The sequence below is a fragment of the Acipenser ruthenus genome, chromosome 6 (assembly GCF_902713425.1).
Source record: "Acipenser ruthenus chromosome 6, fAciRut3.2 maternal haplotype, whole genome shotgun sequence".
Taxonomy (NCBI): Eukaryota; Metazoa; Chordata; class Actinopteri; order Acipenseriformes; family Acipenseridae; genus Acipenser; species Acipenser ruthenus.
This window is the reverse complement of record NC_081194.1, coordinates 27,881,113-27,896,476: the sequence shown is the minus strand read 5'-3', so window position 1 is coordinate 27,896,476 and position 15,364 is coordinate 27,881,113. Positions and strand designations below refer to the sequence as shown.

The window sequence follows — 15,364 nt, the reverse complement described above, 5'->3', positions numbered from 1 at the left end:
GAAACCATTGATCTCGACGCGTCACTACTGGCTGCTAAATCACTTCCTGCCGCTGTGCATTGGTTGGGGGAGGGTGGAATATAGAACTTTTATTTTTTTGTAAAGATTGAAAATTAAGCTGTATACTTGGTGATTGACAACATGAAAATGATCATGACGTTACCTAATACAACCAGGTCTTTCTTCTCGGAGGGGTATGGAGAGCAAGAATTAGATGATAATTCTGCTCTAATGGAGCTTGATAAAAGTACCGATGATACAATTTATACCACATGGGTTTGGAAATTGAAGAAGCAGCACAACTGAAAACAATGCAGAATAAGAGCTTTGCCTCATTAAAATTAACATTAAAATAAAGTGTTTCGTCAATAGGGAATGTATTTTCTAAACTACAAGTACTGTAAGTAGATGTCGTAATGTGTGTGTATATATATATATATATATATATATATATATATATATAGCAGACGCCCTTATCCAGGGCGACTTATAGTCGTAAACAAAAATACATTTCAAGAATCACAGTACAAGTATTACTACAATTAAGAGCAAGATCAAATACAATGACTTCGGTTCTAGCAAGTACAAGTATGACAAAGTACGATTCAATAACGGAGCAGATAACAGTGTCAGTGATAGTTATATCAGGATATAATTAAATACAAAATACTACAGATTAAATAACACTTGTGACAGATTACAGTACTCTAAAGTACAGGATTAAATAGTAAAATGCCGCAAAATTATATATATATAATTTGTTATGGCAAAAACAAATTAATTTATAATCGGTATGCAAAGATAACCACAAACAAATGTAGTTACAAACAATAGTAACTACATTTGTTAATTTTCAAACATTGTTTTCTCTTTCTGGTGCAATTCCCAATCATACTAACTTTTAATTTTGTGTTTTACGAAAATTAAAATAACTAGGTTCGTCATTTTTTAAATCACATTTTAACTTAAGAGAATGTCTTCTAAAAGTGTTTCTTAAAACATTCTATAGTTTTGTATATAGGGCCATGTGTGGGCTGGAGACCTATGAAACAGGATATTTACCCTAATTTGTGCTATTTTTGTACTGCTACAAGTATTTTATTTGTCTCTGAAAATGTGCTTTTGCACTTTGTGCTTCAGAATAGAGCCCACAGTTTTTTGGCAGGAAAACTGGACTTCAGTAAAGTCAAATAAATAATATTGTTATGCGACTGAGAAGTAATACAATGATTTAAAGGCTTTGGTTGTTACTTCTTTAAGGGTGTACGGACCCTCTAATGCCATTGGTTTTTGAGTAATGATCCCTTTGTTATTTCAGGGCTTCGATCAGGTAAACTTGGAGAGCAGTGTGAAGCAGTGGTGCGTTTCCCTAGGCTCTTTCAAAAATCCCCCTTCCCTATTCTCATCAACTCTGCCTTCCTGAAGCTGGCAGACATTTTCAGATTGGGGTACGTTTACAGTGAGAACAGAACAGATGAAAGCAAAAGCTACTTTTTTAGTACGGCTGTATTTATGTTAGATCTTTTTTGTTATTTATAGTTATATTCATATTTACCTTTTGTATTTATTTGTACATTCATATCAAGATGCTGTCAGCTGTAGTTGTTCTGGTTGATGTTGTTCCAATACTGAGGTTGTACCAGGATTCTTTGTCACATAATTTGAACGGAATAAGGAAGGTTGTTTAGACCAGCTTTGGGTACTCCATTCGGCTCCAATCCTGGTAAAGGCAGACTGAGAGAAAATGATGACAGCTCAGTATGTGGGAGCAGCAGGACCCTGAACCACTCAGAGTGATTGCAAACCCCATGCAATAGTAAAGGAAATGTCAAAAAAGAATTCAAATGGCACTGGAAGGTACTCTCGCGTTAATTTTAGGGTAGCAGTGTGGTGTAGTGGTTAGGGCTCTGGACTCTTGACCGGAGGGTTGTGGGTTCAATCCCAGGTGGGGTGACACTGCTGCTGTACCTTTGAACAAGGTACTTTACCTAGATTGCTCCAGTAAAAACCCAACTGTATAAATGGGTAACTGTATGTAAAAATAATGTGATATCTGTATAATGTGATATGTTGTAACAATTGTAAGTCGCCCTGGATAAGGGTGTCTGCTAAGAAATAAATAATAATAATAATAATAATTTTGTATCTTAAACACTTAAACATGTTTTATCCATTTTGCTTTAATTTCTAATACATGCTTGTTTAATTACAACAGCTGAGACTGTCCAATCCCAGAACTTAATAAATGCCCCTCAGTCAGTTAGCCTTGCATTCCATGAGGTTTATAATGAACATTAAAACAAGGTGCTAGAAAGGTAACCTAGCTTGTCTTCATATCTTGTGCAACCATTTTTATCCTTTATAATGTAAAGTATGTATTTTAGTGCTGGGTAACAGTAGATTATACTAAATACCATACCTGTTTTTTTTTAGAAACAACTTTTTGCGTCTCTGCATGCTGAAGGTGACTCAACAGAGTGAGAAGCACCTGGAGAAAATCCTGAATGTTGACAAGTTTGTGAAGAGGATCTTCTCTGTCATTCACAGCAATGATCCAGTGGCTAGAGCAATCACTCTCAGGTATGGGCGTTTGTAAGATGCACAGCATGTGAATATATTAACTGCTCTTAATGTCACTTTTGTAGGGATTTGTAAACTGTCTACTGTTAGCAAATTCTGCCACACAAACCTACAATTCATTTTTGTTATGATCTATTGTGACCTGATGTTTTCATCTGCTAAAGTCAACTTCTTTTGTTTTGTTGTCTATATTATTAATAGGGGGAGCGATAACAATTGTGTAGTAGTTTTAGTCTTTCAGTTTCTTAGCAAAATAATAATAATAAAAAAATATAATTTTGGACTGTCAGATCACATCTTAAGCTCAATAGGATATGCAAAAATGATTTTATAGGACATAAAAGTTTACATCCATTATACAGTGAGTATATCGGTGGATAAATATGAATAATTTTTCGTTTTAATACTCCACCTGGCCTGTTCTTACCTGTCTGATGCCGACACATTGTCTGTCTTGTTTTACAGAATGCTGGGTAGCATGCCTCCATATTCCAGAGAGGAAGAACGCATACCACAGTATTCGCCAGAGCCTGGACTCTCATGATAACGTGGAGGTCGAAGCTGCTGTTTATGCTGCTGCCAGCTTCTCCGCTCACTCCAAGTAAGGCTTGAGATTCCTTCCTTGTAGCTAACAAAATAATACTGCCATATATTATTATTATTATTATTATTATTATTATTATTATTATTATTATTTATTTCTTAACAGATGCCCTTATCCAGGGAGACTTACAATTTTCTCCTGTATTTTGGTAAAAAAAAACCTTTGTCAGCAAACCTTTAATTTCTGCAAATGTCATGTACGGTCTGTGGTTACTGCAATCCCTGTCTGTACCTAGCAAGGTTTAGGACCAAGGGGAGCCATTCATTCAGTGCGAGAGGCAAGCTCACATGCCAGATCATCTACGATGGCTTTGCGAAGGTCTCCTGGTAAAATATATATATATATATATATATATATATATATATATATATATATATATATATATATATATATATATATATATATTCAATAACACCTTCGCTGTCACCAATTCCATACACAACACTTGCAAAATATCTCAAATCTAAAATGCTGAGTTCATTGCAGTCATAAGCTGCATAGTTCACATATTCAACAGAATGAGACAACAAACAAGAGAGTACAGCCATTGAGTTACTGTTTTAGTATCACTTTAGTGTCTTAACTGTTGTATTTTAAACAGTTGAATGTGCTAGCAACCAACTTGCTCCTGAAGTGGAACCCAAAAATTGGATTTGGCGACACATTTTTTTTGGCCTAAGCCATTGGCTCTTAAGGCAAAAAGTTAGTCTGGAGACCTGTCTAGACTGCTGGCTGACAAAAAAACAGCATTTTCTGAATAAATAAATAGTTATTATTAAGTAAACTGTGATTTTTCTTTCTGTGGCCAATAATTAGCTTTATGTATGAATCCTAAATTACACAACATCCTACACTTTAGCCTTGACTTAAATTTAGTGGCCTTCTGCCCACTACAAATGTATTAAACTGAAGGCTATTTTGGCCTTGCCCTTTTTTGTTTCCAGTTTAGAGTCCTGGCTTTTTAATGGTACAGCTATTACATGAGTCCCTCGCGTTCTTGTTCTGTTTTACGTGAACTTAGTGACAGCTAGAATGTAAAAGGTGAAACTGCTCCGGGTCTGCAGCAATACACCTTTCATCTTTTCTAGTGCCTGGTTTTTATATGGAACCGAATGTCTTCTGTCCAGCTAAGAGCTGACTTTACTGTTTTAGACACATAATAAAATGTGCATTGTGCAGTTTCCCTCTGTACTGTAAATGACACATGCAAGAGGTCCATCGGTTAATAGAGAGTATCATATCTTACAGGATCAGGTGTGATAGGTTCTTCTTGAACATATAAATGATGACTGTTTATTTTAGTGTACCAGTATTTGGAATTACTAATGACTAATGTCTTCCCCTCCCTTTATTCAAATCCAGCTTTTACTGCATTACTTGAATTACTTCAAGATCTGAAATTTCTGGCAAACAAGGCACCCCGTCTGTGGACAAGAGAGAACATTCAGGTATCTGACCAGTCATTTATCCGAGAAACCTGTCTGCCTTGATGCATTGATTAAATCAGAAACATAAGTGATGACCACTGTTGAGACAATACAAGTTTCAAACTTTTCTATTGAGTTTGACTATGGGGCCTTGTTATTGCTATACTGCATGATTCAAAAGTAACTTTGAACAGTATCTGTAATTTTGTTCATCCACCAATAAATATATTTACCACATTTGTTACTTCTTAGTCACCATGTATATGGGAAGCAGGATTGCAGTATCTTGAGGGCACTTTAATCATCTGGTGTCTCCAGATTTTTCAATTGTAATTAAATTGCTGATGCTTTTAAAAGCGAATTCATTCATACCCTTACGGTTGACATTTTGTTGAAAAAAAAAGCTCAGGACCTGTAGAGAACTGAAAATAAATCAGAATCTTCATTCTCTTTCTCCCTGGCTCTCTAGACACTGTGTGAGTGTGCTCTCCAGACTCCTTATAACAGCATGAAACTGGGCATGCTGCCTGTGCTGTCAACACTGTCGGGGACCATTGCTATCAAGCAGTACTTCTACACTGCACCAGGTAGGGACGGCCAATGAGAAGGTTACTGGTCAAAGTCACACAATAAAGTGTATGCATCTGTTTCTTACCTACACCCAACACAGGGTTTTCCCTAGACGACGCTTCAGAGAAACCTAGCGCTCTTTCAGCCCCATACCAGTAATTCACTGCAGAGAGTCTGATTTAAAGCCGGAAAATGGATGGTTAGAAAACATAATATATTTGGTACTGACAAAGAGCAACCTACCTGCACTACGGTACATTTGTTATATAGGTCAGTAAAGTGCAGTTTTGGAAGAATATGTAGTGAGTTGTAGTGAATATGTATTTTTATTTTAAAACACAATATCTGGGGGGCTCCTGAGTGGTGCATCCAGTAAAACCACTCGCAGGATGCGCCCTATAGTCTGGACATTGCCGGTTCGAGTCCAGACTATTCCTTTGCCGACCGAGGACGGGACCTCTCAGGGGGTGGCGCACAATTGGCCGAGCGCTGCCCGGTCGGCCAGGGTGTCCTCAGCTCACCGCGCACCATCGACTCCTGTTGTCTGGCCGGGCGCCTGCAGGCTTGCCTGTAAGCTGTCCAGGGCTGCATTGTCCTCTGGTGCTATAGCTCTGGGTTGCTGCATGGTGTAAAAAAGCGGACAGATAACGGCACACGCTTCGGAGGACAGCGTGTGTTCGTCTTCGCCCCTCCCAAGTCAGAGCAGGGGTGGTAGCATTGAGCTGAGCCTAAAAATAATTTGACACTACTAAACTGGGGAGAAAATAACAAGGATGGTGCATTAATTGAAGATCCAGTAGCGTGGTGCTTAGGTCAGGCAAGTCCAGTGCATAGTAGGAGGGGTAGATCAAGAGATCACCAAGTGCAGGCTAAACAGTGGGTCTTGAGGAGGTGGCGGAAGGCAGTTAGCTTTAATCACTTTAAAACCAATACACCAATACTGTGTGGGAGGATGTACACAGTAAAAATGTTTCTGATGTTCGCGATTAAAATATTGTAATTGGGTTTTTGTGAATTTAAAGAGCAGATCAGGATTACTTTTATGCAGAATATCAGAAGCATTTTGATCCTACTGCGAAGATGGATTTCAGTTTTAAATAATCATAGAACATAGATAATTTGTTTGAATTTCAATAGAAAACACACACTATATGTCCAAATAGAGTATTATAATACATGGATGAAGGCTATATTTGCATCCTGAGTCATTTGGGAAAAAAGGGGCAAAATACCACAGTAGTGATGTCAAAAAGTGATAATTCCTCTAAAGGAAAATATACTTGAACTTTGACCCATTCAACTCCTCAAGACCATCACTTTTAATTCAAACACCCACAGTACAGAAATGTTCATTAATGATCAAGAAAATGTGAATGTTAAAAAATGATGTAAAGCTGGTACATTCGTATCTCAGATAAAGTGGAGAGGAACGGGAAATTAAAACAAAGTAAAGGCAATCATCCAAATAAAGCTGAAGTATGAACGGATAACGACATAGAACGTCTGTACAGCACTAAAAAAAAAACCAACTGTACTGCTGAACCTCGTCTTCTTTAATATTAGCATCACAAGGGTATCCATGTATTATAAAAAATAATAGATGGGCCTCTTCAGTGAGTTACAGGAAAACAATTCCATTATTATAAATAATGTCATATTTAATACAATAGGCTATAAACTATTAAGAACTACTTAAAAAAACAGATTTTGCAATCGTGATTATTTGTAATCTGGATAAATGTAAGCAAGCAGTGACATTTTCTGGAAAACCAGATCAAAATCTAGGATTACAAAATCCAAATAATTTTTATCCAGATTACAAATTAAAAAAACAAAACAAAAAAACGACCCCAGGTCATTCTACATCATTTGTTGCATAAAAATGATAACACTCAATGTTCCAGGAAGTGACTGTTGTACATGTTGTTATTAATATGACATTTTTTAATCAATGGCTATGTTAATCTCCTTGATGTCTTTTATCTCCACATTCAGGAAATGCTGCAGCTTCTTCACGACCCAGTGATTTGATAAAGCTGACGCAGGAGTGCTGTTACCATAGCAACCGGGCTGTTGCTGCTCAAGGAGTCACTGTTTGGTCAAACATTGCAATTTCCTGCATGGAGAAAGGTAAAGGTTTAGAGCAGAGCTCAGACAAAAACTCTTGCCAGCTCATACTATAAAACAACAGTGCTCTTGATATCGGACTATATGTTTTTTTCAATGAACACATCAAAATGAAAGAAATATACTGGTCACCTAGACCCTGACCCAATACCTGCATGCTTTTACACAAGACTTTTATGTACTTCTATGCTTGAGCTTGCAACTGGTTATGTTTTCTTGAATGGATTCGCTATGAAACCTTGCGACTCTTGAATGACCTGGTGAATTGTTTTGAAAATGTGCATAGACCTTCACACACACACACTTGTTATTAAAAAACATCTTTTAGCATAATAATTTGCACGACATTGTGAACATAACATTGACGTGATTTGCTGTGTTAGGTAAACTTCCTCCTAGTTTATTTGTTAATCAAAATACAGGACTAAGCTGCCTGTAGTTGTAATGCTGTTCACATTTTGCATTATGTCAAACTGTAATAATAAATCAATACCCTGTGCTGACATTTGGCACACATCTAGTACAAGACTTGAGATTTTCAAACTAAAAACCACAGATCTAAATTTCCTGCATGGAAAAATGTACATTTGTGTTTTTTACTTTGAATATAGTCTGACATATTGCTCTATATTTTCTTCTTTTTTATTTTATTAAAGGGGGTCTTTTCAAACAGAGTAATTATAATTGTTTTTCCTCTTTGCAGAGTTAATGGCTGTGGAGCAGGATCCAGTTTTTTGCTTGGAGTCCTTTCTTCTTATGTGCAGTCTGGATGACAGTGCCAGTACTGATTTTAATGTTTTTAATATTTTTTTTTAATGTCACTTAACATTTTATGAAGATTGAGTGGTTCTAAATTAAATTACTGAAATACTACTTACCTATAGTCCTCAGTTGAAAAATGTGATTGCAGGTTGTATTGCAAATTTGCAGAATCCACCTTAGGTTACAGAAACATTGATGTATAGACGAATTCTGCAAAAAACTTTTTAAAAAAAATCTTGCCCACAAACTTTACAGAAGAAAAATGAAAGTTTATTATGTGAGCTTGTAAATACATATACCATGTCTCTGTTGCTCAACCTGCTGTGTCTGAAAATCAAACATCTGCATGTAACAATACTTTGTACTCGCCTCATATTCACTTTCGCTTATCAAATCCAGTGCTAAAATTGATAAATATAAAATAAGTTGGCTTCTGGATATAGAACACACTTTTCACAGTACTGAGAAAACTGAAAATGTGTGTTTTTTACATTTATTTCTTTAGGTTTATTTTATGTAGAATCAGTACTAAGACATTTGATTTTGAACAGAACACCCTGCTAAGTTTACAAGAAACACACCTTTGCTGTGCCCCATGCTGTCCGTATATATCACTTCGCTAATATCTCTAATCAGTCAACAATTCATGCCTTTTTTAGGTAATGACACAAACTGTTTCGTTCTAGTTAATGATGCAACATGCATTTGTTCTGTAGTAAACTATATGCATTTGTTTAAATGTAAAGAACGACTAACTATACAGTAGTTTTCTTTCTTACACTCGTAATGTGCTGTTATAGGCAAACGTGAAACCCGGTTTATATCATGATCCGCTTTGTATCACGAATTATGCCAGCACGGCAATCATGATATAAAGCGGGTTAATCTGTACTTGCATTATTATTTCTAGGCAATTTTTTGATTGCTTTCTTTTCCCCAGCAGTAAGGATTTAAAACATTGTAATTAAAACTGTATTAAGACAGGATTTTTTTTAAGTCGTATTTATCTTGCTGCTGACAGTGGCCTCACAAGTTTGTTCTTGGAATTAATAAAAGTTAGTAAAATTGTAATAAATGTTTGGTGTGTTTAATCTGCTCTGTGCTATAACGTTGTGTTTCAGGCTCAATAGGACAGTACGGTTACTGTGATAAACTTTGAAAACAGATACTAATTTTAAAAGATACAATTGTACAAATAAACTGTTTACCTTATAAAGGGCAGTCACAGAACTCAAGAATTTGTGATGCAGAATTTGTAAGCATGTGCTGCCCTTTTCACTGGGGACTATACCTATATGAGATCAGCCAAAATGTTTTTATAAGAGTCAGCACCAATTAGTGATCTGTCATTTTGTTTTCTTGGTTAGACACAGCTGTGCACTAGATGGTGTAGGCGCTTACTAATATAAATGGCTCATTCTGTGACAAATCACCCTACCATCTCCAGTTTACAACAAACTCAGTGCTCAAGGCAGTTCAAGTCAATAAACCCAAAATCTATGTTTTCAACCTGATCGGATCAAGGTCTCAAAATTTGGGACCCCTTTAATCAATCTTTTACTCAAAAAATGTTTGAGCTAGAGACTTGTTGGTTGTCTTTTTATTGGACATTGCATGAAGAATCAAAAAATACATACAATAAAATAAATGGGGTCCCTGAGTGGCTCGCCTGGTAAAAGCAAGGTTGTGTGGTGTGCAGGGTGTCATACGGTCAGGCAGCACAGGTTCACGTCCTGGCTGTGTAAAGTCACGATCTTTGCTGGGGATTCCAGACGGAGCGTCGCATTGGTTCTGGCACTCCCGTGGGTTAGGAAGGTAAAACTGGCAGGGACTGTTTCTCCTCATCATGCTAAGGCGGACACCTGCAAGGCTGCCCTTTGTCCTCCAGAGGCCAGTAGCTTGCTGACATACGATCTCAGTTTCCTGGGTGTAAAAGAGGAAACTGGCTTGGTTGTTGGATCGGTGGAAGCCCACTGAACCGTCAGTTCTCCTGAGATATGTGGGGAATTGCTGCGGTGGGGAAAAACTATAAATCTGGGTGAAAATCAGGGGTAAAATAATTGGGCACTCAAAATGAAATTTAAAAAAAAAATACAAAAATAAAAAAGGAAAGTTGCCCCCTAACAAAGTTTTTTACCTTTGACCTCTGGGGGAAAACCCTCAATAATAAAAAATCTGAAAAAAAAAATCCATGGAAAGGTCAGAGTCTCTGTATACAAAGTTACAGGAAGGTAATATTTCTTGTTCGCTGTGAAAAAAATCATAAATTTTTTTCAGTCTTTTTTTTCTATCATTGTTTTATTCCTCACACAATTTCTAATAAAAAGACACCTAACACAAGTCACTAGCTCAAATAGTTTTGGAGTAAAACATCAATCAAACGTTGGGGGGTCCAAAATCAACCAAATTGTGACCCCCTCTATAACTCTACCCCTTGACCCGATCAGGCTGAAAGGGTTTTATTTTTTTATATATATATATATATAATTTGCTTTAAACAACCCTGAGCACAGAGTTTGGTGTAAATTGAAAGGGATAGGGCGTTGAATCCAATATTCTTGAGTGATTTGACTCAAATAACAATGTAGGCAGATCTACCCTACATTACATGTCTATGGCAGGCAACCAGCTCCTTCACTCCTTGTAAAAGCACCTAAATATAGTTCCTTCAAGGAGCCACGATGTAGAGTAAAGTCTAAGCTGGTTCTATTCAAGGCTAAGGCCGTGGAGTGTAGCCGAGAGACAGACTGCATGAAGGTCAATTAAATCATTGTATTTAATATGTAATTGTGGTAAATAGTCTGGTCCCAAGTCTTAAAAAGAGGTCTGGAAAATTGGCATTTTGTGTTAAAATGTGGTATACAGTGGATTGCTAATGATTTTGACCTGCTAAGTCCAAAAATGCTATATACCAAGCTGAAATTTGTGTTCTTGACCCTCAAAATTGGGAAAAACTAAATGGCCACCAACTGTACTGTATGCCTCTATAACTTCTGAACTAACCGGGATAGAATGATGATCGTACATTTAGGCATCCAAAAATCCATTAAAACTAAAATTAAAACTATATGAACATGTCTTAAAGGGTTTTCTAGGTATGGTCAAAGTTATTTTCAAAATGGCGGCCATACAAATATTGATTATCTAGGCATTTACGTACGGCGAGAAGTAGGTAGTTAAATGGGCAAATAAAGAGTATCAAGAGTTTCTGATCCCTAGACTTGGTGGTCTTCAGTGGAACTTCATGAAGGCAATAGGCCAGCATTTGCAGTCTACAGGGCTTTTGGAGTGTGGCCTGCTAGGACAGAAAACAGCAGAAAATACAATGGCTGGCAAAGGTTATGAGAAAACAATAAGAGAACACAAAATCATAGTCCAAGCTATGTGGCAGATACTTCTATCACAGTTTCTTGAATATCTGCAGAATGAAGACCATGAATTCAAACAAAGTCTTTAGAACACAGATATTGAAGAAGATGAGGAGGTTCAGAGATGTGCTATCCCAGATTGGTGAAAGCTGTGCTGCAGATCCAAATTTCAAGTTGTGGTGGGGACACCTGTGCCTTCTGCCAGTTCTGTTGTCAATTCAATGCTTGTAGTCTTTTTATTCCTTAAAGATTTTTTTCAAGTATTACTTAAAGATAATTGTCTTGCTTAATAATAAGTATTGCTTAACATAAAAACTCCCATTTCTAATTTAACTGGATGATACTTTTTTTTATCTTTTCTTTAATGGCAAGGGTTTTTCTAAAATATAATGACAACTCCCTCATTCTCATAGCACCAGATTTGTCTTCTGTGATATCCATAACTGTGTTGACAGTTATTAATTAGCAAGCCAATTTCAGTCTCGGTTCAGGAAACAGCAAGAATCCAGTTGTGACAAACTTTTGATTTTGTTTTCTTTGTAGTTTTTTTAATGTGATAAAACATGATGACTGAACATATGCTCCTTATATTTTAATCCTATTTAGAATATACCTGATATGTGGGTATGTCTTTCATTTCACTATGAAAAGTTAATATCATTTATAATTTACTAGAAGCAAGATGGCCAAGCTTTATTCTGTGAAAGAGACTGTTTACCAAAGGAATGCCCTGTCTGTTGTTATATTGGTGTCCAGCTCAGTGCATGTCAATAAATCTAAATTGTAAATGTGTTCTTAAAGTAAAAGTAAAGCAATGTTAACAGTATCCCCCCCCCCCCCCGGCCTTTGCCACCACCGTCGCCCTTGCTTCTGGAAACTAATTGCAGTGCTGTGGCCGCATTTCCACCCAGGTACCCTCTGTCCTGCCCCTCTACGTGTTCTTACTGTACACAGAGCTAAAAAAAAAGAATGACAGTAAATATTCCTTGTTTTGTGTTTACTGCTTTGATTTCGTTCTTGTTCTGTAGGCCAGGGTGTATTAAATAAAAGAAACCACATGTGCATTTTTTTTGTCAACAGATGACAATGTCTATGGATGATTTCAGAACCGTGGCGACTAGTTATGCTGATCTGTACCAGTCCTTCTTCGATGCGGATTCGGCTACATTGAGGAATGTAGAGCTGTATCCTTCTTGTAAAGTAAACCCATCTAACACTGATGGATTTAAATAAGTCTGTATACAAATGCAGTGCATCTACTTAAGAAGCATGCACCACTGCTTCTGGTCATCTAAGCATATAAGAGGGAAGGAAGAGGAAATGTAGTATCTGCCCCAATGCTGAACGCTCACAATGTAGCACGCTTTCATTTGTCTTTAACCTTTCATTTGTCTTTAATTCAGACAACAGCAAAGTTGCTTGCTGATTTCACATGTCATTGAAGCTCTCATACTGGACCCAGACTCAGCCAGGTAAGAGTTTTAAAATATACATTTTCTTCAATAGTAAATAGAGTAGCAGCTCCCTTTGTTTTGTAATTGTAGTGTACTTGCATGTTAAATATATTACACCACTGGAGTCAGACAAAACATCTCAGGGGTGGACCAGTGGCCAACTTCTATTGGTTATAGAAATAGGTTTTTGAACAATCACTGTAGCTGTTACGGATGGTTTCACAGACCCCGATTTAGGACTAATGTTGGACTGTCTTACCTAAGGTAACACTAGGTTGTCCAAGATTAGTGCTAATCGTGATCTGTGAAATCAGCAGTTAAGTTCTGCCTGTATTTAGTTTCTGGCAGAAATGAAAACATGAACTGTTGCAAAGAGCACCTGTAGAACTCCTCTGTTTGTATCCTGGGACACTATCACCCTTCATGTAAATGTGCTTTATTTTGCTCTTATCTGCCCCTATTTTACTGCATTTAATCCTGTACTTCAGAATACTGTAATCTGCCAAGTTTTTAACCTGTAGTACTTTGTATTTAATCACATCCTGATGTAACTATCACTATTTAATCATATCCTGATGTAACTATCACTATTACCTGCTGTATTATTGAATTGTGGTTTGTCAAACTTGTACTTTACTTGAACAAAAGTTATTGTATTTCTTGCTCTTATTGTATTACTTGTATTGTAACGCTTGAAATGTTTTTGCTTACGATTGTAAGTCGCCCTGGATAAGGGCGTCTGCTAAGAAATAAATAATAATAATAATAATGAACTGCTGTAACAAGTACATGAAATTCTCACCTTTAACTTTAAGACGAATTACCTCTTCTCATCTTCAACATTTACTTCAGCAAGCCATTGTAAAGAAAAGGTGGGGTCCAGTAGTGCAGCCACAGCATACACTGCCTCACCAAATGGATAGCTAGATTGCTCCAGTAAAAACCCAACTGTATAAATGGGTACTTGTATGTAAAATTAATGTGATATCTTGTAACAATTGTAAGTCGCCCTGGATAAGGGTGTCTGCTAAGAAATACATAATAATAATAATAATAATAATAATAATAATAATAATAATAATAATAATAATAGCTGTTATTAAAGACAACCACTCCTTCCTCAGTCATTGCAACACTTGTGAAAATCCCAAGGTAACACTTCCATATAGAGGATTGAAGCTCAGAGATAAGTGGCTTCAGGAACTTAGCTTTTTTTACACAGTTTTGTAAATGCCTACCCAGGGCAAGGACAGTGGGTATCACTAAACTTATTGTTGGTACTTCCTCACCTTGTGTCAGGTTGGTTGCCTCAGCAAATGGTAGCAGAATCTCAACAAGCTCTTTGAGCTGGGCCCATTCATGTACCAACAGCACAGTCTCTACATGGCTTGCATCTTTACATGTGTCTGAGAGCTGTTGATGTTCTAGTGATACAATGGATTGCATTTGCTGTAAAACTGAATTCCATCGAGTGGTATTAGGGGATGGAATACATCTGCTTTCTCAAAAGCCTCTTTGACGACAGTGCTGGAGTGAAGAAGCACTGTAACTCGGGAAGCCTTAGACATAGCAGATCTGGCACCTAAAAATTGGGAAATAAATGACATTATCTTCAATTATTAAAAGTTAATAGAATTCAAAACACAAAATCCCCAATGCCTTTTACTGATATGCATTTATTTAGAAATTAGCAATTTGAAGTTACATTTACATATACAGTTAACTTACACCAATGTCTTCTTCCCATCTCACATTATTCTTGATTCCGGCTTGCTGCTTATGACTTTATGATCATAGAACGGTGTTATAGGCTAGAAAAGTGTTTCCTTAGCAACGGTCTTGACATTCGCTGCAGGAGCCTGTTCTGTTTATGCGACAAGATGACTGCTTGTAGAGAGGGGCTGCCGCTGCGTGTTTTGATTTTTAAAATGTATTTTATCATAAAGACAATGACTCGAGTCAGATGGAGACTTTTGTGCGAGACTCGAGTCGAGTCACGTCTTTTGAGCATTGACTCGAGTCGAGTCGAGTCGAGTCATCAAAAATTGGGACTCGAGTCTGACTCAAGTCATTACAACTCTGGAAAATATATTTTAATTTTTTAAACCGAAGCGCAGTTGCGCAGCGTTTAGCTCAGGCTTCAGCTGTCGAGATCTGAGTCCGGGGAAGAGGCAAGCCAGCTTCCAGCAATAAATTGCCAGAGAACTTACAAAAAAAAAAAACTCAAAGAGAAGGGCTCTGAAAAGAGACAATCAACAACTGGAAAGAGGTTAGTTCATACCTGCCTTACTTACCTGGTTGTGAGAGGCAAAATAGAATGAGTTCTCTGTGTTGTGACTATGTATTACCTCGGTGAGGCGGGACCGAGGACGTCACTCCACTTAGGGGCCTATCGGCAGCTTTGATATAAAATGCTCAGTGAATACCTGACCTGTGGCAGGCACATCCCAAAAGTATTGGTTGGTGGTTGTC

At 37.2% G+C, this 15,364-nt stretch overlaps 1 pseudogene; it reads left to right on the top strand.

Annotated features, from left to right (window-relative positions):
• Window positions 1-105: 105 nt before the first annotated feature.
• LOC117411242 (integrator complex subunit 7-like) lies at window positions 106-9,145 on the top strand (annotated as a pseudogene).
• Window positions 9,146-15,364: the final 6,219 nt, after the last annotated feature.